This window comes from Podarcis gaigeae, assembly GCF_964106915.1.
Source record: "Podarcis gaigeae genome assembly, chromosome: 10".
Lineage (NCBI taxonomy): Eukaryota > Metazoa > Chordata > Lepidosauria > Squamata > Lacertidae > Podarcis > Podarcis gaigeae.
In genome coordinates, this window is record NC_139686.1 from 39,332,029 (window position 1) to 39,358,222 (window position 26,194).

Genomic DNA, 26,194 nt, shown 5'->3' on the forward strand with positions numbered 1-26,194 from the left:
TTAATTTGTTCCGAAGGTCCGTTCTTAACTTGAGGTACCACTTTAGCTAATGGGGCCTCCTCCTGCTGCCACGTCACCGGCACATGATTTCTGTTCTCAGCTTGAGGTAAAGTTCTTAACCCGAGGTACTACTTCCAGGTTAGCGGAGTCTGTAACCCGAAGAGTTTGTAACCTGAGGTAACACTGTACTGCAATGCTATATACATGTGGCTGCCTCTGAAGGTGACCAGGTTGCTCATCTGGGTATGACAGTTTGAGCATATACCTCTGGCCTGACTGTACTGACTGCCAAGTAGTTTCCATGCCCAATACAAAGTGCTGGATTTGACCTATAAAGCCTGAAATGGCTCAGGACCACAACAGCTCAAGGACTGCCTCTCCCCATATAAATTGACCTGCAATCATCATTTGAGGTTTCTGGAGGGTGGCAACATGAGAACAGGCCTTTTCTGTGATACCTCCCCATTGATGGAATGTTCTCCCCTGGGAAGCTCACCTGGGGTCATCATTATATACCCTACGTGCTTTTGAGACACAGATCCCCTCCAGATTACACACACATTCAACTAATTTATGGACTTGGATTTCCTACAGAACCATTGCACATGCTTATTTTCTACACAGTCAGTTCTCTCCATCCATCTCTCCACCCATCTCTCCACCCATCATCCAGGGATGTAAGAGGCATTATCACAATTCAAGGGTGCATTCCTCCAAAGAAAACAAAGAGCAGGACAAGTGAGGGTTGTGGCATGGGAATAGGTCTAATGTCCAGAAACAGCCATCAAAAGGCCTGCATTCAGTCCAAGGGCCTAAAAATCCCCACCCCACAGTAGATTCATGCTGAATTGCAACCACTTACATTTTTAGAGCCCAAAATTAGAAAACAAAAAAAACATTGCCTCTGACCTGCAGTTCCAAGCAAACTAGCTAATTGTTAATTAAAAAAAATACATTTAATGTGCACATTTGTATAAATAGCAACCACTGGGTGGCTTGAACAGCCTTGGGACCACTGAGGGTAGGTGAGAGTTTAACTCTTCTTTCTCTGTCATGGTTGGAAAGAAAGAAAGAAAGAAAGAAAGAAAGAAAGGAAGGAAGGAAGGAAGGCAGGCCTCTAGAGCTGCTCTGTGCATTTAAGAGGAAGTTTCTCTTGGCACCAACAGAGTTTTTCCTTGAAATGCAAACAGTTGCATTGGAGAGGCTTTTTTTTTTTTGGTCAGGGACATAGCAAGGAGTGAAAACATTTCCCCTATCCATTCCCCATGGTTTTGAGCGTGCTTAGACTTCCTGAGAGGTGCTATTTACATAACAAAAATTGCATCTATTTAGTTAAGGTCACACCCAGTATGGTCCTGAGAGGCTACTATTCTGAGATTCAACACAGCCAAGGGCTGTGAAGAGTGCAAGTCCCAATAGGAACAAAAAAGCATGTTTTCTAATATAAATTGTACAAGTCAGAAATTTAGCAAAGGGAGCTAAATGACACATCTTTTATCCAATCACAACTGCTCTTTTGCAGCATCTGGTGTAAATTACATATTTTAATTTCTAGGATGTAAGGCAGAATAGAATTTCCTATTGAAATCTCACATCCAATAATATTGGCAAAGTATAACATCAAACAGAGTTTTAAATTCTCAGGGGGATTAATTAAGAAAATGGACTGTTCCAGCTAGGTTTAGCTATCTGGAAAAACTATCCAATAATTAATGGTTTAGCTCTCCAGGTATTTGGGATTTTGAGCCAAGACATAACCATTCACATTTTGGCAATGATAAACATCAGTTGAGAAGCATATATAATGTAGGATGATATCCATGGTAATTAAATTTCAATTCCACTCAACAGGGTCATCACTGAACTCGGCAAGATGTCTCTTTTTGGCTCTAAATAGGCAGAACGGATATTAGTTTCCTCAATTATAATTTAGGTCCCTTATGTTCATACTATCTTATCACTACAATACCATGGTTTGCATTTCTTACAATTAAAGTGCATAATCTTTACAGCAATCATGGCCAAAGTCAGACATAGAATGTTTCATGATGATTGTGGATTGAGTTGTATCCATTCAGAATCTGACATGAGATTAAACGATCCTAGTCAAAGTTCTAGATATTGGGTGGGAAGTGCAATATAATGGGGTAGATTTGCAAGCTGGGTGTGTAGTAGCCACCAAACTCCTTTTGATTTCAGTAAGCACTTCATGAATATGCTCAGTACATCTTCTCAAAACGTGTCAATGGTCAAGTGAAAGGGCCTGGGGAATCCTGCTTATCCAAGCACCCCTTGGGAGAGATTTCGCCTGGCTGGAATGTGCAGTGGCGTAGCATGGGGGTTGCAGGGGGGCCGGCCGCACCGGGTGCAACATCTGGGGCTTAGGGTTAGGGGGCGCAAATCCACGGGTTAGGGGGCACAAATCCACGGGTTAGGGGGCGCAAATTACTTGCCTTTCCCCGGGTGCTGACAACCCACACTACGCCACTGGGAATGTGTACTTGAACTCAGATCATGCTTTTCTTGCCTGGATGGAGGCCAGAGAGGGCTGTGTGAGAAACTAACCCACTACACGAAAGTAAAATTCGCATTGATTGCTCTGCTTATATTTGCCTCTGCCTCTGCCCTCCATCAGCTTGTGACCCCTGAAACGATACCCAGAAGAAATTTCTCCACCCCTTCTCTACATCTTTCATGACATATTCAAATAAGTCCAAATGTTTGCTGAGGCAGGATTTCACTCTTCAGAAACCACACCGATTCATCTTCTGCAACTCTTGTCCTGTTGTCCAATCATCCCAGCCCTTAATAATTCTTTCCTTCAAGTTATCTAAAACAGGTTGATCTAATAGAGCTTACCTTTTCTCACTTTTGAAAACTGGCCTTGTTTTGTTTTTGACTCATGGATCCTTTCCCAAACCTTAACGTTATGCTGTCTACCATCCAGTCTCCAAGCTGGGTTTTTGTGACAAGCTGTGTTAGAAGAACTTTAATTTGAGTTCTTAGAGAACACTCAGGTGTATACCACCTGGATCCAGTGATTATTAATTTTTCATTCTTAATTAGAAATTAATTTCATCACCTCTGTTTGATTTAGTACTTCAGACTCTGATGCTCGGGTGAAGAAATATAATTTAAGGTTGGGGGGCTGTTTGAGTGTGTTTTATGCTGTTTTTCTTATTTAACATGCAAAAGCTGTGCAATGATAGTCACTACTGAGATAATTTAAATTCTCAAATGAAAATATTATTGGAAAATAACATATTACTATAAATGCTTATAGCATTATATAAGACTGCCAAGTACAAATGTAATGCCAACAGTAAGTCAAATAAAAGTAATAGTGTTTTATTGGGATGTGGCCAGCTCCCCAGGCACACTTGCTGGAAGGCTTTGACAAATAGGGCACCACCCACCTCTTTCCTGATATTTATTTTTCTTCACCAAGGAACTTAGTAATTCCAGCCTACTAATTCATGTGAGTGGTAGCTAAATGCTGTAATTTCAGAAATTGTCACTATTCTAATGGCAGGATATACACCCATTGCTCTGAATAATCACCATCTGACTAGTCTACCAGTGATAGTGTATACTACTCCTAGGAAGGCTACCTCACAAATAAGGACCAAATTGTCCATAGCTTGTTACATTCTACCCCTAGAGTTAGCCCAATAGATAGTAACTATCACCGCAATTGCCACAGAATCTATGAGTCATTAGAAGGGTAAAGTCTTGTCAATAAATTGCAAAAGTCAATAGAGAAGAATAAAACCTTCATCAAGTTGTCCCAGTGAAATCAGAGACATTTAAACATGCTTAGTAAAAAAATCCTATTGATCTCTGCCTGACTCCACCTTGATTTTAATAGGACTTAATCACATTGAGCTTTCCTTGGATTGCCTCCAACACAATCCTTTGTACGAGAACTTGATTTATGCTTTTCACAACCACAGCCACAGGTTTTATAGCCATCTTAACAAATAATGATCCTTCTAACAGTATAAACTATAAATCTTCCCAGAGGGAGCGACTGACAGTTAATTATTTGGATTATCATGTAAATTAATGAAGTGTAGATTAATGGAGACTCGCTGTAATTAAAATTTTGTTTTCCTTTAAGAACAATGAAGATCATTATTATAATACTTCCAAGTTGAGCATAGTCATTTCCTTGGGGTAACTTCACATGACCTCACTGTCTCACCAAGGAACATCTCCATGAATTACCCATTAAGAAAGTGTGAGGTCTGATTAAAGGTCTTGCCTTTCCCTCGGCCACCACAAACTTTTATAACAACGTATCCAAAGTATCTAAAGAGCTGCCTCGTTCTTCATGAATCTGCTTATCTGTGGAGAACATCACCTGATCTATGTAACCTCAATTTCCAGAGACAGATACTAGTGTCTGGTGACTCTCTGTGCTGGTCCCGGGGCGTTACCGTGCGGCATGGTCTGGGTCCAGTCCAAGGTCAAGGGTGTGGTATGGAGGCTGTCCGTCAAGGCTGAAGCGGGGTCCAAGGCAAGGAGTCGGGTGAGGTCAGGAACTCTGGCAGGGTGCCAGCAGGAACAGGTTACCAACAATGTTGTTCCTGCAACCTGGGACTGGGCTGGCTGGCTTTTATCTGCCCTGAGGCATAGGGCGGCCCCGGTCCACAGGTGACTCACCTCTCCTGGCCTGGAGGCGAGCACTCCTCCTGCGAGAACTTAGTTCCCTCCGCCTCTCTGCCCTGAGCCTCTGCAGCTCCGGAGAGGCTGGAGGGTTACTGGACCCAGAGGCAACCTCACCTTCCCTTGACAGGGCTGGGAGAGGAGCACCTGCAGGCAATGGGTCCTTGATCACCTCCGGAGCCAGAGCAGATTCAGCTGGTGTCTGCTCCTGAGGATCCAGCACAGGTGAGGGCCCTTCAGGTTCAAGCCCCAGCCCCAGCTCAGCCGGTCCTGGAGGCAGGGACTCCTGTGCAGGCTGAGATTTCTCAGCTTCAGCCTCTGAATCCGATTCCCAGGCCATCACACTCTCAGAACATAGGAAGCTGCCTTATACTGAGTCAGACCATCAGTCTGTCTAGCTCAGTATTGTCTACACTGATTGACAGCAGCTTTTGACAGCAGATTGAGATAGGGAACTATCTGGAGATGACAGTAGGTATTGAAACTGAGACCTGTGTACAAAGTGGTTGCTCTGCTACTGAGCTATGGTTCTCCAGTTTTAGAATGTCCCATATACCACATCAAACCATTGATCCATCAAGCTCAGTATTTATGTTACTGGTGGAGAACCTTCAGTCCACAGCCCTAATTAAGCCTGGCGGGCTTTGAAGGTTGGCCCACCAGGCCATTTTGGGAGAACCTCACCCACCTTTCCTTTCATATATGACATCAGACTTGGTAAAGTTAAAGGAATCACAGAATCTTAGAGTTGGAAGGGACCCAAGGGCCATCTAGTCCAAGTCAGCACCTGAGTTCACTCTACGTGCGCTGTTGGTTCTTTCTTTCTACCCAAAATATGGTACTTTTTGAATTTTGTGCAACAGAATTAAAGATGGGGAATTCAAGATAGGGATGTAAAGGAAGAGTTGGAGCAGTGTAAAGGAAAAGTGGAAAGCAACATTTTTTGTGTGCAGTCCTGGCTTGAATTTTTGATGAACTGACATCATATTGTGTCAGGTGACTGGCACAGGGAGGGAGTCTTGCCCATGTGTCAAAGTGGCCTGTGGAGGGTTGTCCACTTTGACAGAGGGCCCCTCTGGATAGATCCAGTTCCCCACCCCTTGTCTACACTGAATGGCTGTGACTCTCCAGGACTCTCCAGGGAAGACTTTTTTACTACTTTAAAAAAATACTTTTTAAGGGTTGCCATATGTCCTCTTTTTCCAGGACACACCCACTTTTTCATGGGTATGTAAAATGAGAGTCATCATAGTGATCCATAGTTAAGAGTAAAAAGGTAAAGGTAAAGGGACCCCTAACCATTAGGTCCAGTCGTGGCCGACTCTGGGGTTGCGGCGCTCATCTCACTTTATTGGCCGAGGGAGCCAGCGTACAGCTTCTGGGTCATGTGCCAAGCATGACTAAGCCGCTTCTGGAGAACCATAGCAGCACACGGAAACGCCGTTTACCTTCCCACTGGAGCGGAACCTATTTATCTACTTGCACTTTGACATGCTTTCGAACTGCTAGGTTGGCAGGAGCAGGGACTGAGCAACGGGAGCTCACCCTGTCACGGGGATTCGAACCGCCAACCTTCTGATCGGCAAGTCCTAGGTTCTGTGGTTTAACCCACAGTGCCACCCGCGTCCCATAGTTAAGAATAGAAGTTGGCAATTGTGTCCTCTTTTTTTCAACCCAATTAATTACAAGTGGGGAGAGTATTGTTGTACTCTGGTCCTTCTTAGAGTATTTGCCTAGGCAACTGGTTGGTGGACTAGAAAGGCCACTGACCCGATAAAGTAGGGATCTTCTTATGTAAAGGTGGCAAAACCTGGAACTAGCAAAGCCACCAAATTGTGTCTGAAATGAAATTCACGGCAAGTGTGGAAGACACACTTCAGGTAAAACTTTTGAGGGATTTCAAAGGTTTTATGATGAGTATTGGTTTCAAAACAAAAAACAAGAACCCACACATCCAAACTTCCTATAGAGCTTCTGCTTTTCCATCCTATTTTCTAACCAAACAGTGATCTCATACAAAGGGACGCAGATGTGAGCACAGATTTAATTGTGACATTTTTCTCACGTTTAGAAAATTTCCATTCCAGTAAGCAGTCTTGAAATTAAAATGTTATGCACTATCCTATTTTGTTAAATGTGTTCTGTAAAGAATCAAAATGTAAAATTCATTCTCACTCTTTTTTATATAAAAAATAAAAGCATTTGAAGCAGACTGCCAATAAATGTAAACTGTGCCAGAAATGTCAACACCAAATGGAAAGCATGTTACACCATTGTACCGCTTAGGGATGAAGTCACAGCGTGACGGTGGCAAAGGAAAAATGGCGTTCCAACCTCGGTGAATCGCATGTGAAAAGCAGGACTGAAAACCCTCACTTTTTGAAAGGCACCCAGAGAATGACAGTTCCAGAACAAGTACATTTAGTTAGGGTTGGGTGGTTACGTCAATTTTAGTTTCTCGTTTTTTCCAATCTTAAGTTCAGTTCTCCAGGTTTCCACATCAGTTTTTGATGTTTGTGTGCATCCTCATTAAAATTAATCAACATCTTAGTGCTAATTTATCCTTTTATAGACATTTGGTTTTGTAATTTTTCCCAGTGTACATATTTTAACAAAACATTTTCACAAATTTAATGCATTTTTGTATGCTATTTACATTAATATATGGATTTGTATGCACACTTTACCTTAATATATGTGTTTTAGTATACATTAGATGGATGGAGAGCTTGTTGCAGAATTCAGAGAAATACAAGTATTGAAAGATGGCTGTGTTGTGGTTTGTGCATTTTCTTAGAAAGTGCTAATTAGACAACTTTATCCTTAATCAGAAACTGAAATGAATTTCCCTCCCATGTTTTGGGGTCCCTGAACAGTTGTCAGTACCATTCTAGGCTCCCCATAACCAACACATGCATGGTAACTTGAGATAGTCGTGTCTGAGTCACCATCCCCCAAGCCAATAAGCTTTGCTTTAATGAGACGGACTGGTCTGAAGGAGCTTCATGTCACAGGTAGCCTTGAAAGATGGCTTGAGGAATACCCCTTCACCCGCCAAATGATGTCTTAGGATACCAGGGAACTGTAGTCTTGACACGTGCTCAAATTTTCTGCATGGTGCTGACAGGCCTCATTAGTTTAATATGAGCAGCTGGGAGCATAGAAGTTGGAGCAAGGTTTATGCCTAGACGTATAAGCAGAAGTAGATGTGGGACTGTACCAGGGGTCAGCAAACTTTTTCAGCAGGGGGCTGGTCCACTGTCCCTCAGACCTTGTGGGGGGCCGGACAATATTTTGAAGGTGGAAAAAATGAACGAATTCCTATGCCCCACAAAGAACCCAGAGATGCATTTTAAATAAAAGCACACATTCTACTCATGTAAAAAGGCAGGCCCCACAAATAACCCAGAGGTGCATTTTAAATAAAAAGACACATTCTACTTGTGTAAAAACACACTGATTCCCAGACCGTCCGCAGGCTGGATTTAGAAGGCTATTGGACCGGATCCAACCCCTGGGCCTTAGTTCCCCTACCCATGGACTATACAGTAGAACAGTGGTGCTAATTTGAATAAAATATTGGGGGAGGGAGGTAAGTCCCACCCCACATAATTGATTACATGATGCAGCACACACACACCATTTGAATGGCAATGCCCATTAACTTTGGGGTCCGGGCCCCTCAAATCTTTTATGGGGAGGGGCGAAGACTCCTCGGCCCCTAGAAGTTTGCTCCAATGCAGTAGAAACTGGTCCATTAGGGTAAATGTGGCATTGCCTCATCAACCTCAGTCTGCCCACTGCCAGACCCCACCTGCCTGCCTTCTCACTTAGAACTAGTCCAGCAGGTGGCACTGCCTGACAACATCCTCCTCCTTAGTCCCAGTATTGCCCTTGCAGAACTCAGCAGGGAGGAGAAGGGGGACAAAACTGGAATTAGTCATCTCTTCCTCCCTGTGGCCCTTGGCTCCATCTTCTGTGACTTCCCTACCAGTCGCAATGGGCACTAGCCATCACTAAGGTTATATATAACCCATGTGCTTGACTCAAAACCTGCTCAATATATATTTGAAAATCTGAAAGGTTTCCCCTCCCCACTCCTTCGTAAGTTATAAAAGCTTTGGATACAAGGCTTCATATATAGTTGACAATTACAGCACATTGAGCTTCTTATCTAGCAGCTGCAGGTGTTTTCTTACATACAACCTCTAAAAATGACAACAACATATTTGCTTACTTTTGATTCAGTTGACAGTCACCATTTAGGCTTCCTTATGCTATCAATACATGCGTGTATCAAATGCAGCTTAAATAATGGTTATGGTATCATGCCTCATTTTTTTCATTCTGGATTGGTAATAAGCAACACATCAAAGAAGCCTTTCAACCTGGATGTGAAGGAAGAAAAGTAAAGCAATTGTAACAAAGGACCTTTGAAATTATCTTATATATATTTGTTTCAAATCTGTCCTTAAGCTGCTGTTTACTATTACAGGGCCTGTAATAGTGGCAGACATAGTGTCTAAAGATTGCACCTGGGGTTAAGAAAACAGCAATGATATTTTTTATTAAACTTTTAGAAAAATCTTATTGCAAGGGGAAGCAATAAATGTTTTTGCATTATTGCTCAGACAGCAAAGATAAATATCTCATTATACCTAGTGCAACAAATCATTTTTGGAAAAGGCCTGGAACTGTGAGACTTGTAAAACCTAATGTCTTTGAATTCATCTGCAGTTAATGAGCCATTCTCTCTGCGAAAGCTTTGCTACCTATCTTTCACAAATTTGTGTCTCAGTAACAGCTGAGGAGAGTGAACCTGTTGTTAAAATGTCAAATTGTTTGTGTAGGTAGTGGTACTCACCAGCTTGTCTAGAGGGGACCTTTTCATTATCTCCTGTCAAAGCCAGTCGTTTGTAGCTAGCTATTGATCAGGAAGGGAGGCTTCAAGCATCTCTCTTCATCCTGCTCTGACAAGGGCAAAGATCTGTGCCCCAGTCCTGCTAAGGTTAATCAAGGCTAAAGTTGCATTCCTATGCCCCCTACATAGGGGGCATCTGAGCAGGGCTGAGGGGGGGGAGCTCCCAGAAGAATTAGCAGGATAACCCCCCAAAATGCAGGAATGCTGGCTTACCACATTGGCTTAGCACATTTTGAAGCAAGTATTACACATTTCCACCTAAAGACAAATTTTATGGTACTTTAGGGACCAACTGAAAAACATCATGATTCCTTTCACAGAACTCTCTGGTGCAAGTCCATACAAATTGATACTGATACACGCAAATTTTCACTCACAGGGAAAAGCATTTTTTAAAAGAGACAAATTGCACCAGGTATATATGTTTTCCATTCTTATGTATGGGTTATGTATAGAATCTACAAATATTGGAGTGATGGACACTATTCCCTCCCCAACAATAATCATCACTGTAATTATTCTGCATTGTATCTACTTCTTTTTTTTGTTATACTATCTGTAATGCACTCCAAAGATTGTGGTGCTAATGGTTTTCTTTGTTTGTTTTCAGATACCTAAAAATCATTTGAAAAGTGTTTCTCTTGGTGGCAGTCAAAATCCATACTTGAGAATCTGTGAAGACACAACTTTGGAGGAAAGGTTAGCAATGTAATCCTATAGATGTATAGGAATCCTATAGGTCCTACAGAAATCCCACTGAGTTCAAGAGGATCCTGTTAAATTCAATGGGGCTGACACCAAGCTAAGTGGCGTTATGATTGAAGCATAAACCATTATCTCATATTCAGTGAGCTGTACCACCTATGTGATTTCTGCTCAAATTTTAACCTATTAAAACCAAGGCACATATTCCAGTGTGATTAATTATTCAGTGTTGTTATCTTTCGCCTTCCATATTTTGTTATAGCTTTTGCTTCTTTTAGCAACTTTCTCCATCAGAGATGGCATTTCAGTCGGAGTGCAACCAGTGTGTAACCCAGACAGAGAAAATCTCTGTTTATCTTAAGCAGCAGCAGCAGGAAATCCCTAGCCAGGTTTGGTTCCAAATTTCTGAAAGTGATTTGAAAGACCTGTAACAAAGAATTCCTTTGGGCTCTACAACGAAAAGACTCATTCTTGCTATATTTCCATATTAATTGCTTGAACTATTACAAATAGCATTTCTAATTGGCTTTTGAAGACTTATTGAACTTCAGTAATTAAGTCCATAAGGCACTCTTAAAAATGCCGGCATTTGCCCATTGTCATCATCTCCTCTGCCCACACACTGGGTAATTGGTGCAGAATTAAATGTTCTGGAGAGTCCATCCCTTCCTTTTCATTTCATGCCTTTGTCTACCTGTCTCATGTGGGTGAGCAAAATACAAGTGGGCAATGGGATTGAGGCTTGAATTAAACTGGCTAAATCTATGTGGCATTCTTATAGGGTTAGCCAAAGGGCTCATTATATTGTTCAGAACAACTCCTGTTTATTATTACTGGATTTTTAGCAATGTAGTTACAATATTAAGTAGGGGCCACCAACATGGTGGCTCCCATACCATGAAATTTCTCAGAAAACAATCCTTCAAAGCTCCACAGTGTATGAGAGATTGTTAGCTCTTTCTCCTCCCTTCCTGTTCACACTGGCCCAACCTCTGCTACATTGAACACCCCCACTTAAAAATGCTTGCATTTCACTTGATACCAGGACAGGGCTCCCTCCTTCCCTTCCATCCTGAACAGAGGAGAGATGCAAAAAAGCTTATCCCTGTATAAGTGAGAATAGCAGTTAACTGATATAGGTGGGAGGGGACTGATGAGCAGAAAGAGGCACCCCCGCACCTCCCACCAATTTGTTGTCCTTTTTCTGCTCTTTTCATTGTGGCAGCCATCTTGTGTCATGCTACCCCACCCACCCACTGCCACAGCATGCCTTTTGTGACTGGCACCCACAGCACTTTCTCAGAATTCCAAATGTGCCCACAGGCCCAAAGGGTGACCCCCATTCTAAACCATTGTATGTCTCTATTTTTATGTGAAATAACAGATATTTATCTTCCATTATATTGATTCCTATTTTAACATTTATTATTATTATTATTATTATTATTATTATTATTATTATTATTATTAACCAGGCAAAGAGACCTTGCATGAGCAGACCTCCACATGTGCTGTTCTTGGGGATTCTCAATTTCTGCTGCAGCGACACAAATCCCACCCCACGTTGTTCAGGAGGGCTCCCTGAATCTTAAGAGAGGCTTTTCAGGAGTACAGGGTGGGTAGAGGAATGAGAAAGCTCCATGCACAACGAAGGTGCTGTTTCTAAAATAATAGTAATCATCATCATCATCTTCATCATCTGGTGGGTGTGGGGTGGTACTCAAATCATTTTTATCTCCAAATATTTTCTAACTTGTTCTTCTTCCTTTCATTGTGAAATCTCATTAATGCCAATGTTGAGATTGGATACAGCATGTTCAAGCCTCACTGATTTGCTTTAAGAGAGTGATAGCCCACTCCTATGCATGTCTATACAGAAGTAAATGTCTTGGAATCATTGCACAAAGGTGCTTATGCACGGACAGTTAACCAATTGCATTACTCTAGTACAACCTTGAAACTATACGTAGTCATGGGTTCTTCAAGCTTAATAGGGGTGGGAAAATCTGTCCATTTAGGTTTTTCTCCATTTCTCATTTTTTTCAACCGTAAGTTCTGTTATTCACATTTCCACATCATTTTTTTACTTCATGAAAATTTATCAGCTAATATCTCCTGATATGCACATGTTTGCATGCAGTTTTGCCTAAGATGCATGCTTTTACAAAGCAATTTCCCCTAGCATGATGCATTTTTATGTTATTTTCACTAATATGTGCATTGTTTGCACACTTCACCCTAGCATACACCCTAGTACACATTACTTGGCTGGAGAATTGCATTGCAAAATCTGGAGAATTGCACATCCCAAAGGGTGGCTGTTTCAATGTATGCATTGCTTTGTAAAGTTTTAATTCAGTAGCTCATCTTTAAATGCAAACTGAATCAGATTTCTCCCCCTTCCCTAGAATTTACACCTCAGATTAAAAGTATAACATTATTTGGTGATGTTTATTGTACCTTTGAACAGACCTAGACAGCTAGATACATTTTTGTTGTTGTTGCAGAAGTCCTAAGAATGTACACTTTCATTACTGACCCAACCTACCTACTCTCAGTTCAATAATACACCAGACTCAGTGCCTGTAGTCCCATTGCTCCCAGCTGCTTAAGACAATGCGGAAGAATGTCAGCAGCATATTGTCTATTGAATTCATGTGAAGATGAAATCCAGGCCATGGTCTGACTCCTGAGTATATATCTGAATAAATCCTATCCATATTTCAATTTTTAGCCATGGGAGTGACCCGTGGGGGAGCATCCTGTATCTGACGGTTTGTAATGTAGAAAGCAGCCAAGAGCAGTCCCACTCCCTTCATATCTGTGTCTTCTTACCACCCAGCCCCAATCAATTATACATTACGAACCTGAACTAAAATAGGTTTAGAGTATCTGCCAGTAGCCAGACACTTGCTGGCTGGGAATTAGTGTTTTCTCATCCAGCACAGTGAAAAGGTTCCATCACATCACAGATGCGTATTGTTACATGATCCCCAAACCCCTCAGCAGTGAGAAGTTCCAGGGGCAACACTACCAGGTTTCATTTCCTCTGGATGAGAAAGAGCGCTGGAGACTTAAAGTGTCTCTGTAATATTTGCTTTATTTACAAATATATAAGCAGAGCAGGCAAATAGCCATTCCTGCAAAGTATAAGAACCCCCAGAGAAAACCCAGGACAACCTGCCAAGGTGACAATGGTTTCATTGTGTATTGTGATTGTGGTTTTTTTTTAAGGTTTGTTACTTGTGAGCAGTATCTTAAATAAATAACAGATGCTAAGTTTCTATTTCAATTGCAAAAAAATGTCACATTGCTGTACATATCTGCCTCCTCCCCTCAGTTGGAAGTGTGTCATGTTCTCCACACAGACATGAGTGTCACATTCCAAAACACAGAGAGGCTCCCGATCACCCGGAGACGATCTCCTAATTGGAAGCTCCTATTGTTGAAACTTGAAGAAATCGCCCTGGGCTATTAAGCAGTATTCTGCCTAACAAAGTATTGCTCTGTCAGTAGCCATAACGGTATCCTTGCTTTGTTGAATTAATTTGACATTGGAGTTTAAGTCAACACAGGGGAGGAAAAATGGAGTGACAGCACAACCTTAGGCTTGGTAGAGGTCCTGATCCATCTCGAGGGAAGAGCTATTGACATCACACTTGAACTCATGGGAGGAGACTCTCAAATCAGCCTGATTCACCAAATTATTTGGCCATCATCCAAAGTCAATGCATATCTCTAACATTTATCTTCTCAAAGGTTAGAAAAATAATATTTTCATTAAGCATTGTGCCTGGTTATTAGTATAACATAAAATCATTAAGTATATGGTGTTCAGACCTCTAGACAAGAGGCTTCTTTTTATTATGCAGTACAGTGGTACCTTGGTTTAAGAACAGCTTAGTTTGCGTGTCGAGGTCCCCAAGCCACCCCCCAAATAACTCACAACGGGCACCACCAAAAGACAGTGCGGGGGAAAGCAAGTCGGGGAGAAATGGAGCTGAGTCACAGACCCTCAATTCTCATCTGCATGCTCCCCGAAGGCTTGCCGGCCCTAGTCCCATTCCAGGGATTGGACAAAAAGATGGCAAGCCCCAGGATTCCTTCAACAGAATTCCCTTTCCACAGCAACCATGGAGGGGCAGGCCCAGCCTATCCTAACCCCTCCTCCACCAATTTATAACCAATGCCTAACTGCAACCTTACAAGTTGTGACGATTTGCTACGCAGTAGGCAAAAAACAAATGGCCCAGCCAATCAGCGAGATGGATAAAATTCCTACTAGTCCCCTGCCCCATCGGCAGGCGACCCCATGACAGGGATAGCAAGGTCAATGCAACAACCCCTTACTCAAGGGCGGGTGGGCGGGTGATCCGTTGCACACAGCAAAGAGAAAGCTCCAGGCTGCGTGCAGAGTATTTAAATATTTTACCCCTCCCACCAAAATTGCAACATAACTTTTACCCCAGCAACCCAGTGAGCCAATCACTGCCCCAGGCCATCTTTAGAGACCCTGCCTGGTAACAGAGGGGTGGCTCAGCAGACCCCATCGCAACACGTGCTCTCCATGAAGGAGAACACGCTTTATGAACAACTTGGATTAAGAACACTGCAAACCCAGAAGTAGGTGTTTTGGTTTGTGAACTTTGCCTTGGAAGCAGAACATGTTCCACTTCCTGTTGAGTGTAAATTGAGTCTCCTGCTGCTATGGGAAAGCACGCCTTGGTTTAAGAACACTTTGGTTTAAGAACAGACTTCTGGAATGGATTACATTCATAAACCAAGGTACCACTGTCCCAAACCAGTTCTGTCTCTCTTTCTAATTAGTGGGATAGGAGAGCTGAAAATAATGCCAATATATTTCACATCTGGCAACCAATGTGTCCCTTTGGTTTCAGATAGTACATGCATAGGCGAGTCTAAAAAGCCTGGGACACAAATTTTCACGGCCCTCTAGTGACTACGGTGGCTCATTTACCAGAAGTAATGTATCTAGCATTAACCCTGGGAGTATATACTCAATTCTGACTAAACTAAGCCTCCTAGGAGGCATTTGTGCTAGGAGGTTTAGTTTGGTCAGAATAGTTCAGACTGGTTTTTTTGTAGGGGAGGGAGACCCCATAGCAATTAGAGGTGTTAACAGTTCATATGTATTCTGGTTTTAATATTAGAATCCATGCCAATCTTTAGACTTGTTTGTTAACAGAAAGCCAACGTTCCTGTGGATGCCATCATTTCATTTCAATATATCATAAGAGTTGTGCATCAAACGCAGGGAAGGGCTTTCATTGCTCAATGACAGAGCTTCTTCTTTGCATGCAGAATGTTCCAGGTTCAAGGTAGGCCTGGGAGAGACTCCTACCTGGAATTCCGGTGAGCCACTGCCAGTCAGTATTGACAACAAAAGGTAGATGAACCAATGATCTGATTCAGGATAAGGCAGTTTCCAATATTACAGTGTTTATATGTCAACCTCAGATTCACACCATATAGGGAGACTAAGGAGGCACTTTTATAATTAGATGACTAAGGGGGGGTTCTCTCTCTCTCTCTCTCTCCCCCCCCCCAAGATGATGCTTCATTTTATAAATATAATTTAATATAAATAAAAATATAAGTTACAGTATTGAATATATCTTGTATTGTTACTGCCAAGCCTTCACAACGATTTCATGAGAGTAAATATGTCTGGAAAACTTATTTTCTTTACATGGGCAACAGAAGAGTGAATGTTAAGTCCTGAATCATCTGGGGTTTGAGTCTCAGATCTGAAGCCAGGAAACCACTTTAAAGTTAAGACAGTCTTGGCCCATGGAAATGTAAACTGGCTTGGTGTGTTCTGCTAGTGCTTAGTAGCCATCAACATTGAGCTCCCAAGAAAGGCTTGTTTATTTTACTCCATATTGCTTGAAGGTTGAACTGAAGCAAATCTCAGCTGAGCTAAACAGGATTGTGTACACTGGAGCTTACATGCTAAATCAAAGGTCAATTTTGTTCTTGTCAGTTCCACAGCTATCTGTTCTAAGGCAGATTTTTGTTATATCTAGAAACGTCTCTATCTTATGACCTGAATATACATTTACCTAAGTTAAGTTACATTTTGGAAGAAATAAAGGATTGTAGCGGGAGACTTTGTAGATCAGCTACTTGGTAAATTCCTGTCCTGAGGAAATAGTCTTTCTTGGGAGGTTCACAACACAGTAGTATTCTGGACCACAGATTGATCTGGGATTATCAGGTAAACAGCTGTAGTGCAGGCTGTCTTTTAACAACTTTGATTGGTTCACTGTTTCCACCTGATCTTGGAATACATGGCTACTTTCATTCATTCTTCAGTGGCCCCAAGGCTAGACCACGGTAATTTGTTGTACATGGCCCAGAAACTGCTCTCTAGTTCCTGAAAGATTAAGTGGGTGACATCATATTATATTTATTCCAAAACATCTGCACTGGTTGTTATCAGTGTGTTTCTAGGCTAAGTTCCATGTGATGGTTTTGACCTACAAAGCCTTCAACTGTAGCCTGAATATCTTAGGGAGCATCTAATCTGTAAGACAGTCTTCCCCAACATGTGGCCTTCCAGATGTTTCAGACTACAGCTCTCAGCAGCACTGGTCAACATAACCAATGGTGAAGGATGAATTCTAATCTAATGGCCTTTGGAAGGCTGTACGTGGAGGGCAACAGAATGGAGAAAACTACCTTATTAGTCCCTCCTCCTCTTGTATACAATCTTCCTTAATATACCTTTTTTTGCAAAGCAATTTCACTTATTTTTCGTATGCCATTTTTACTAATACATGCATTTACCCCAGTACATTCATTTCTGTACCCATTACTTAGCTGGAGAACTGCTTTGCAAAATTCGGAAAAGTGCCAAATTTTGAAGGGTGCTTGTGTTTCAGTTCTAATTTTGGAAGGTGAAAATTGGGTTGGTTCACCTTTAAATGTGAACTGAATGGGAATCCCTCGCTCAAATCCCTACCTACATAACACCTGAGCAATAAGTACACTCTGCCTCCCTTTAAACAATAACCAAGCCACAAATACAAATACTAACTAACCACAGAGCCATAACAGGTAATGCGTAAGAATTAGCATCACTTTTGAGTACCCTTTCTCTTCATGTGCAGTACTGTAGTTCTAAATCTAGATAGAGTCTTCAGCTAGCTATGATTTTGTCCAGTACATTGATCCAAATGATAAGAGGTAGATAAAGCAGCTGCAGAGATTACAAAAAGCTCTAAAAGTGGTCTGACATCATCGTACATCTGGTGACTATTATGTTGTTATACCAAACTTTGACCTCTTCTTTGGGTATAGATCTATATTCTGAAGAGAGATGTGGCAGGAAGCTCAGAGAATGTGTGGACGTTTACAACCAAGGAAAATGCAAGGCACTTTTAAGAAATACTTTAGAAAGCGCATGTATGTAGGAATAATGTAGAAAGTATCTTGGCCATGTGTGATCTTGGGCAAATGGAGAACAATAACTCACTTCATAACCAATGGAATATTATTGCAGCCAAACTGGAAAAGATATAAAATGCAGCTGCCTTGGCCACTGCATTGTGTAGAAGAACATCAGCAACAAGAACAAGGAAAAAGCTGTGGACTATAGCTGAAGAAAAGTTGGAAGCTCGTGTACACTCTAGCAGATCTAAAGTTGTGATGTCATACCTGGAGTCAGTTACTCATTCAACTGCATTAGCTGCCCAACACCCTATAAAAATTAGATACTATAACTAGTGATGAGTAAAGAATTGTTCCCACCAAGCAGAGCATTTTTTTAAAAAAAGGCTAATAGCTTGGGGTTAGATTCCCCCCCCCTCAGTTTCTCATTTATTCACTTAAGCTCAGTTCTCCACATTTCTGCATCAGTTTCTAATTGTTTAGTTTCAAAAGTTCACACTCAAACTCATAAATTTCCATTTACATGTGTATACATATGTGATTTCTCCTAACGTAATGCATCTTTGTATGTTATTTTAATACACACTTCCTACCAATATACCCCTTTTTGTACACTTCATTTGGCTGAAGAATGGCATCAAATTTGGGGGTTGGACTGTATGACCCGAGGGACGCAGGTGGCGCTGTGGGTTAAAGCCTCAGCGCCTAGGACTTGCCGATCGAAAGGTCGGCGGTTCGAATCCCTGCGGCGGGGTGCGCTCCCGCTGCTCGGTCCCAGCGCCTGCCAACCTAGCAGTTCGAAAGCACCTCCGGGTGCAAGTAGATAAATAGGGACCGCTTACCAGCGGGAAGGTAAACGGCGTTTCCGTGTGCGGCTTTGGCTCGCCAGAGCAGCGATGTCACGCTGGCCACGTGACCCGGAAGTGTCTGCGGACAGCGCTGGCCCCTGGCCTCTTGAGTGAGATGGGCGCACAACCCCAGAGTCTGTCAAGACTGGCCCGTACGGGCAGGGGTACCTTTACCTTTACCTTTTTACTGTATGACCCTAGGGGTCCCTTCCAAATCTTCAATTCAATTCAATTGCTTAACGTTTTTGCCTACCCCCCCCCCATTTTTTGACATTGCAGATTCAGTCTCCACAAGTAACTTGAGGGTCATTCTAAACATTATGGTTCCAATATGCAGAGGCTGCTCAGAAACACTTTTTCGGATTGGCTTGTTGTGCCTCTAAACACATTTGCAGGCTGCCTTTGCATGTTCAGAGGATAAGACCTTCCAGAACAGAAAATAATTGGGGAAATTTTAACTCAAATGTGCTAGGCCAGTGATGGGGAACCTTCTCAGCTTGAGGGCCACATTCACTTCTGGGCAACCTTCCCGGCATTGTTGACCATTGGTGAGCAGGACCAGAGGCAAAAGTGAACTAGGCAATGAATGTAAACATTTAACGTTGTACAGTAGGCTAGTTTCTACATTGACCTATCCAGATAAGCACGAGGCATTTTTACACGTTCCAAGAAGGCAAAAACACTCAAAGTGGATCAGTGCCAGTGAGGGGTGTCTGGCGAGGATGTGTGGCCTAGAGAGAATCCCAAGGATGAGGCAGAAAGGCCTGGGGAAGGGACTGTATTTGGTTCCCCACCATTGTGCTAGGGCAAGTGATTTCCATTCTGCCAGAAGACATGCTACTGTCACTCCAGGATTGCTGCTCCAAAACAGCATGCTAACCAAACTACGTGGAAGCCAAGCATGGGTAATGCTTTAATCATTTAGTCCGCATAGTGGCATGCCCTCATAAGGTACTTGGCAAACAACAGAGATGAGTCTATTTACTGGAATTAAAGTTTTATTGAAATAATATAATAAAACAGCAGCTTCATTTGTTCACTATGAAAGGCTTCCCAGAAGAGAGGCTGGGAGAGAAGGAGGGGTGAGTTGCAGGATGGCTTCTGGCTTCACGGGATATGGAGGGAAGGGAATATGTTGCAGTGCAGCTCAGTGAAGGAAGGGGAAAGAGCTTTAAAGAGGAAAAGAGAAGCATAGTATTACTTTTTTAAGAGTCCGTTTGAACGCTTGTGAAAGAGGTGATGATTCAGTTGGGAGCTCGCAAGTATAGGAAGAGGGAGGGAAGACTGAGGGAGAAGGAGAGGCAGGAATGGAGAAGAGGGTGGAGGCATTCAGAAAGTGGGGAAGGAGAAAGGAATCCTTTGGAGAACAAAAAGCAATTCTGGAGAATTGTGGTGTGCTAAACAATTTATAGCTTCAAAACACAAGAGAATAGGATGGTTCTGGGAAGATGACAAAAGTCAGAGGGGCTGCATGTAACAGCAACTGCATAGCAAAAGATGTATGGGGAATAGGGCTCCACCAGAGGACTATAGTTTGTATACATACTGGGTTATATCCAGACTAGGGCAATTCCAAACTGTCACTATTTTTGAGTGGGACTCAATCACAAAGTGGCAGATTCAGATTGCACAATTACAGTTTAATGGGAGATCTTGCACAACAAATCTGCTTCCCCCAAAGTTCAGACTTTTTGTAATAAAGGAAGTGATGGACAATGTACTGGAATCACTTGCTGGACCCATCATCATCTAACATTTCCATAAACAAATCAGGATGAATTCTCACTAATAGCTAAGGTGATCTAACCTTCCAACAAACTAATCAGGGTGAATGCTCAATAAACAGGTCACCTTAAGCTGGTTGGTGTTAGTTCTCATTGAAATCCCTATGAACACCCCACCAGTGGCAGACCTTGGGGTCTCGCATTTCAGTGGCACCCTGTGTGATGGCAACATTCGGCATCCCTTGTCTCTCACTCTCCATTCTAAATAGTAGTTGTGGCGTCCCTTGCAGGGCCCTGGAGGCTCTGTACCCAGTGTAACAGAATTGGTTGCACTCGCCTAAATCCACCGCTGACCCCACTGATTTCAATGGAACCTACATTCAACTAACTTACTCTCAAAACAAGTCACTGGCCTTAAACCAGGAAGACATTCTTAGTGACATTAAAGTCCACTGGCATAAACATGCAGGATTAGACATATATTGCAACAAAGAATATATGCAGAAAGTAGAAGAGTCACTTTCTGCTTCCACTACATCTTCCAATTGGGGTGAAAATCTAGGGCAAATGGATTTATGATGTCATGCCTTTGTGCCAAACTTTACTACAAAAATACAGCATACAAAGCATACCTTTGCTTTACCAGTTGAACGCATAATTCTTTCAAAGTTACCACCACCCTGTGATCACAGGAAGCTCTCTGCCTAAATATCACTGAACATGCAGACATGATGCTTTAAATATTTAGCTCATATTGTACAAAGCTCTTAAAAAAGAAGTACTAAAGGAAGAATAATAATAATAAAAAACCCTCAGGTTTCACTTCTATTTTTCTTCCCATGAAACTTTACACATCGGTCATAAATTGTATATCCACTGCATTCTTTTATCTTCTTTTTCTAAAGCCAATCAAAATAAGCAAGCGTTTTAATTATGAAAGCTGCAAGCAACCCAATCATCTCCTGATGGAGAAAGAAAAGCAAGTGACATTTGTATAATTATATGAAATGTGCTATGATCATGGCTGGATCATAGCCGAAACCCGAAACTGATTGCCCCCAATGTGGGTTGAGTGGAATGCGAAAGACTGTGTGTGTTATAATTTCAATGCATGCAAAAAGCTTAACATGATTCCTAGGCAAATGGCAAAAAGGTAAATTCTTTCAAAATAAATTATTGTTCAGTGTTTCCACATCTGTACCAATTAAGAAAGTGAGAGAGTTCCCTGTCCACTAAATAAAGTCCCATGCTGTTTGCATGGAAATGTGTGTAAACAGCAGATCCCCAGAATGGGTAAGAGCCGCTGGATTGGTGGTCTAAGTGGAATATTCAGCCAGTCTACATCCATCAGCAAAGGCAATTTGCCAGCAACATTTCTGAACACAAGATTCAATCTAGTATAAAGCAGAAGGAAATAAACTTTCTTCATATTCATTTTTTTAAAAAAGATGAAGAAAATAACAGTATAAAAATATGGTGTAAAAATATTTTTAACAATAATTGAAAGAATTGGGCTACAACCTTTGTCCACTTACCTGGGTGTAAGCTCCATAAATCCCAATGGGCCTTTCTTCTGAGTATACATGTACAGGATTGCACTGTTAGACACAAGTAGAATATGGTACATGAAAATAGCTACATGTTTTATCTCTGATTTTTTATAAAAAAAAATACACCTAAAGGTAAAGGTAAAGGTACCCCTGCCCGTACGGGCCAGTCTTGCCAGACTCTGGGGTTGTGCGCCCATCTCACTCAAGAGGCCAGGGGCCAGCGCTGTCCGGAGACACTTCCGGGTCACGTGGCCAGCGTGACATCGCTGCTCTGGCGAGCCAGAGCCGCACACGGAAACGCCGTTTACCTTCCCGCTGGTAAGCGGTCCCTATTTATCTACTTGCACCCGGAGGTGCTTTCGAACTGCTAGGTTGGCAGGCGCTGGGACCGAGCAGCGGGAGCGCACCCCGCCGCAGGGATTCGAACTGCCGACCTTTCGATCGGCAAGTCCTAGGCGCTGAGGCTTTAACCCACAGCGCCACCTGCGTCCCTGATTATCAGTGTTTCACTTAATTTCCTCAGTAAATGAGGGTGTAAAAGAATGCCATAGGGTAGGATGAATCAGTTATATATTGTACATGGTTTGGTGTGGTCAGTTTGCTATTTTGCTGGTTCACTGAGACATTTTATTTCATACATTTCTAGTAAGAGATCATCTGAAAACCTCACCAAATCAAAAATCATATTTCTTTTCAAATTTAATTCTGTTATAATCCGTGAAGCCCTTATATTAAAATGGCATCCTATATTAGGCAAAAACCTGGGCACAAGACATTTTTAGCTCAATCTGAAATTTTCATTGGCAGAATGCCTTGATGATCATAAGCATTCCTTCCCCCTAATTTCAAGACTCAAAACTATTCTTGTAAAGTCAACTGCAGACAAACAAATATCCTGCTGGCATCGTGGAGATATCTGAAAATGTGTTTAATCCACTCTTAGATATTCTCCAGGACAAGAAAAGGTATGTTACATTCACATATAATGGGTGAAAAACCTCTTAAATTAATGAACTCAGTTGTTAAAATTAATAGATTTCAAACTGTATGGTTATATTTTTAGATCATGGTGATATTGTTACGTTTTTCAAGGGCAGCATGCTTGATTTCCTTTGTACTTGAGGCATATTTGTAATATTTGCATTACTTACAGATCTTCAAGGAAAGTAGATGATGTTGCTGCTGCTGTTGTTATGACACACTTATAAGCCACTTAAACTTTTCTAAGTAGTGTACATGTATGAGAAGATAAGAGGGTCCCGGCTGTGTCTCTCCAGCCTCTCAGAAGTCAAAGACTACAAAATAAGGCTGGGACACTGTAACCAACCAGCTAGCCAACCAACCAGGCCCTCCTGGTAGATGGAGCCTACCACAAACCAGATTTGGTCAGCCTACATGAAGCTCTAGCTCTCTGCCGTGACAACACCTTTGGAGTCTGTCCTAGTAGGATCTCTTGGAGCTGTCCAAGGTACCACATGTTTTCTGATGGACTGTCACATTTCTTTGGACCAACCTGCTTCCCCAGTGAGCTTCACAGCTGAATGGTTCCTCTCTCTCTCTCTCTCTCTCTCTCTCTCACACACACACACACACACACACACATCCTCCTTCTTCCCAGTAGAAGGGAATTGTCACTTTCCATGAACTCTGATAGGTCTCTTGTTCAACAGCACAAGAGATTTCCCACTATCTTCTAACCACCATCTCCCACTGAGAAACTTCATCCAACCGTTCTGACCTGTGAAGCAGTGACCTGCCTAAGAGTGTTAAATATTTCCCATCAGAGTTATGTGAACAGGACTTTCCTAGGGGTTGTCCTGAGGCAATTCTACCCAGCCAGAGCCTTGGACTTGGCAAAAGCGTATGAATAGCTTAGTGCTGTGTTACCATGGGAACTAATTGTTAGATCATTTTTCTTAAGTTGTCTGAATGGCTAGGAAATGCCTGAAAGGGGACAAATGTCAGACGTTCTTCCACCACAGCAAAGAACATCTCTGTGTGAAAAGAGACTGAAAGAGACAGAACTGAGCATGGCCTGAGTAAGTTTATGAGGCCAATGAAAATTTGAGGTGCCATATACTTTGATGTTTAAGCTAAGCTTTCCCCTCTGTAACAATTATAAAAAATAAACATAAGTATTGCCAAATACCAATAATCCTCCAGTGACCTCCTGCCACAAAGGGCACCAAACCTGGGTAAGCAGAATGCCCCAGGTAGGAGTGTGCATTGCCTCTGTGTGTACCCTGAAAAAGGAGATGAATATGGTTAATTTTGGACAGACTTTCACATTTCTAGGTCAGACCACACCATTGACAAGGTGTGTTGAAGTGCATCAGGAAGTCTCCAACTTTCCAGTCAGTCCCCCCCCTAAAAAAAGTTAAATGGTATGTATAATCTCCCCACTTCTTTTATGAAAAATAAAACCAAGCTGACTAGGAAAGTAGGGAGATAGAGAGGTGATGAGATTTTCTGACTGGCAGGTTTACCTTTTAATTGCAGGTTTAATCGCAGATTTACCTTTTAATGCACACTCTCTCTCTTGTCATAACTCTGCTTTAAATTTCTATCAGGTTTTATAATCCCAGTACAAGATTTTTAAATTTGGGATTGCACTCTTGCATCGTTATGCTCATAAATGTTCATTTGATCAATGAGCTGTACATGAATGCAACTCTGCAATCATGACTGCACAGGTTTATTGCCAAGCATCACCAGTTCATCTCTGGGGCTCATGCTCAGACAAGGGCATATCCCATTTATTTCAATATCGGTGACAGCTCAGTGTTCCCTGAAGTGAAACTGGCAAGCTCCCTTGCTGAGGTAAGGCCTTAGGACTTTACTGTTAAAAGTTAGAATCTGCATAAGCTTCAGTGATTTCATTGAGTATAAGAATGCATGAGTCAGAACTGTAGTCTGAGGGTGTCAGGCAGTAGCAAGATTAGCCATTAATAGGGATTGGGAAGAAATTATTTTCAGGTAGTATTTCAAGATAAACCCAATACACACTTCCTGAAACAACATTAGACCCAAAATGCAGCCATCTTTTGAAATTTGCATTTCTCTGAATGTTACTGTGTAATTCTCCAGCCACTTAATGCATACAAAAATGAATACGCATGGGTAAAGTGTGCATAAATGACTCAGAAGCTTCAAGTGGTCCAAAATGAAGCAGCAAGACTACTGGCTGAAGTGCCACTTAGATCACATATAATCTGTGTTTTAAAACAGCTGCATTAGGAGCCAGTTCTTTTCCAGGTCCAACTAAAGGTGCTCACATTAGTGTTTAAAGCTAGAGTAGGCTTCGAACAGGTGAGGGTCACCTGCCTCATCAAGTCCAGATGCTGCAATCAGCATGCAAAGTACAAAAAGGCAGCAGAGCTGAGGTGCAGGGTCTGCTCAACAGACTGTGTTAATGGATCTCAACTTAGATGTCCTAGGAGCTCTGCAGGACTGTGCTTTGGTTTGGACATGTAGATTGGCCCAGGGCTGGGGACCTGATGTTCTGACTTACCACTGGGTAGGCCAAGGGTTCAGGACAGGCCCTCACATTAAGTTGGGTGGTATAAACTAACCTAAGCAATTACTGGCATTCCAGAAGGACAGAAAATGTAATTTATTTAATTCTATTTCTGCACTGTGGGGAGAGTGCGCTTTTTGGATTTTCTTTCAGAGCTTTTAAGATGTCCTGGGTCATTTCTGCATATATTAATTGCCTGTACCTTTATTGTTGAATTTTAGTTCATTTGGAACACTTTTTGGCTGTATCTGTTCTATACCTCTATCCTACCACTTTAAACAGTCATAGCTTCTCCTAAAGAATCCTGGGAATTGTAGTTTAAGGGTGCTGGTAGTTGCTAGGAGACTGCTATTCCCCAAACAGAGCTACAGTTCCCAGAGTTCCCTAGGAAAAGAGATTGACTGTTAAACCAATCATGGAGGCTCACATTTGCTATGTCTCCATTTAAAATATCCTGAATTCTTACTTTACCAACCATGGTGAGCTGCTCTTTTTAGAGACCATGCCTTAAAACCTTAATAATGACATCTTGACATGGATTGTGAACCAAAGCTGTTTTGAAATTGAACCACCACCTCCCCAGTCACTTCCGTCTCTTTAAAGAAGGATGTAAATAGGAGCAATTTTGAACATCACATCTCCTTTAAAGCTTTTGATCATGAAGTTAGCTTGAGTGACTCACAGTACAAAATCCCTTGAAATTGAAGATAGATGGTTGAATGGTGTACCTAAGCATGACCCAAACAAGAATACTGTAAAGAAAAGAAAATCACTTCGTGTGATGGGGAGAGTATTGTTGAATTGTTCAAATGCTTTTGTGATCAACTGTGCAATCCTGTGCATATTTA

The 26,194-nt window shown here is 42.0% G+C and overlaps 1 long non-coding RNA gene across 1 annotated transcript; it reads right to left on the reverse strand.

Annotated features, from left to right (window-relative positions):
* Window positions 1-19,535: 19,535 nt before the first annotated feature.
* LOC310825248 lies at window positions 19,536-23,701 on the reverse strand. The gene is made up of 3 exons (XR_014555193.1): window positions 23,568-23,701; window positions 21,815-21,877; window positions 19,536-19,724 (listed from the first exon to the last, which is right to left on the reverse strand). It is a non-coding gene; the product is annotated as an uncharacterized lncRNA (long non-coding RNA).
* Between the last annotated feature and the right edge of the window lie 2,493 nt (window positions 23,702-26,194).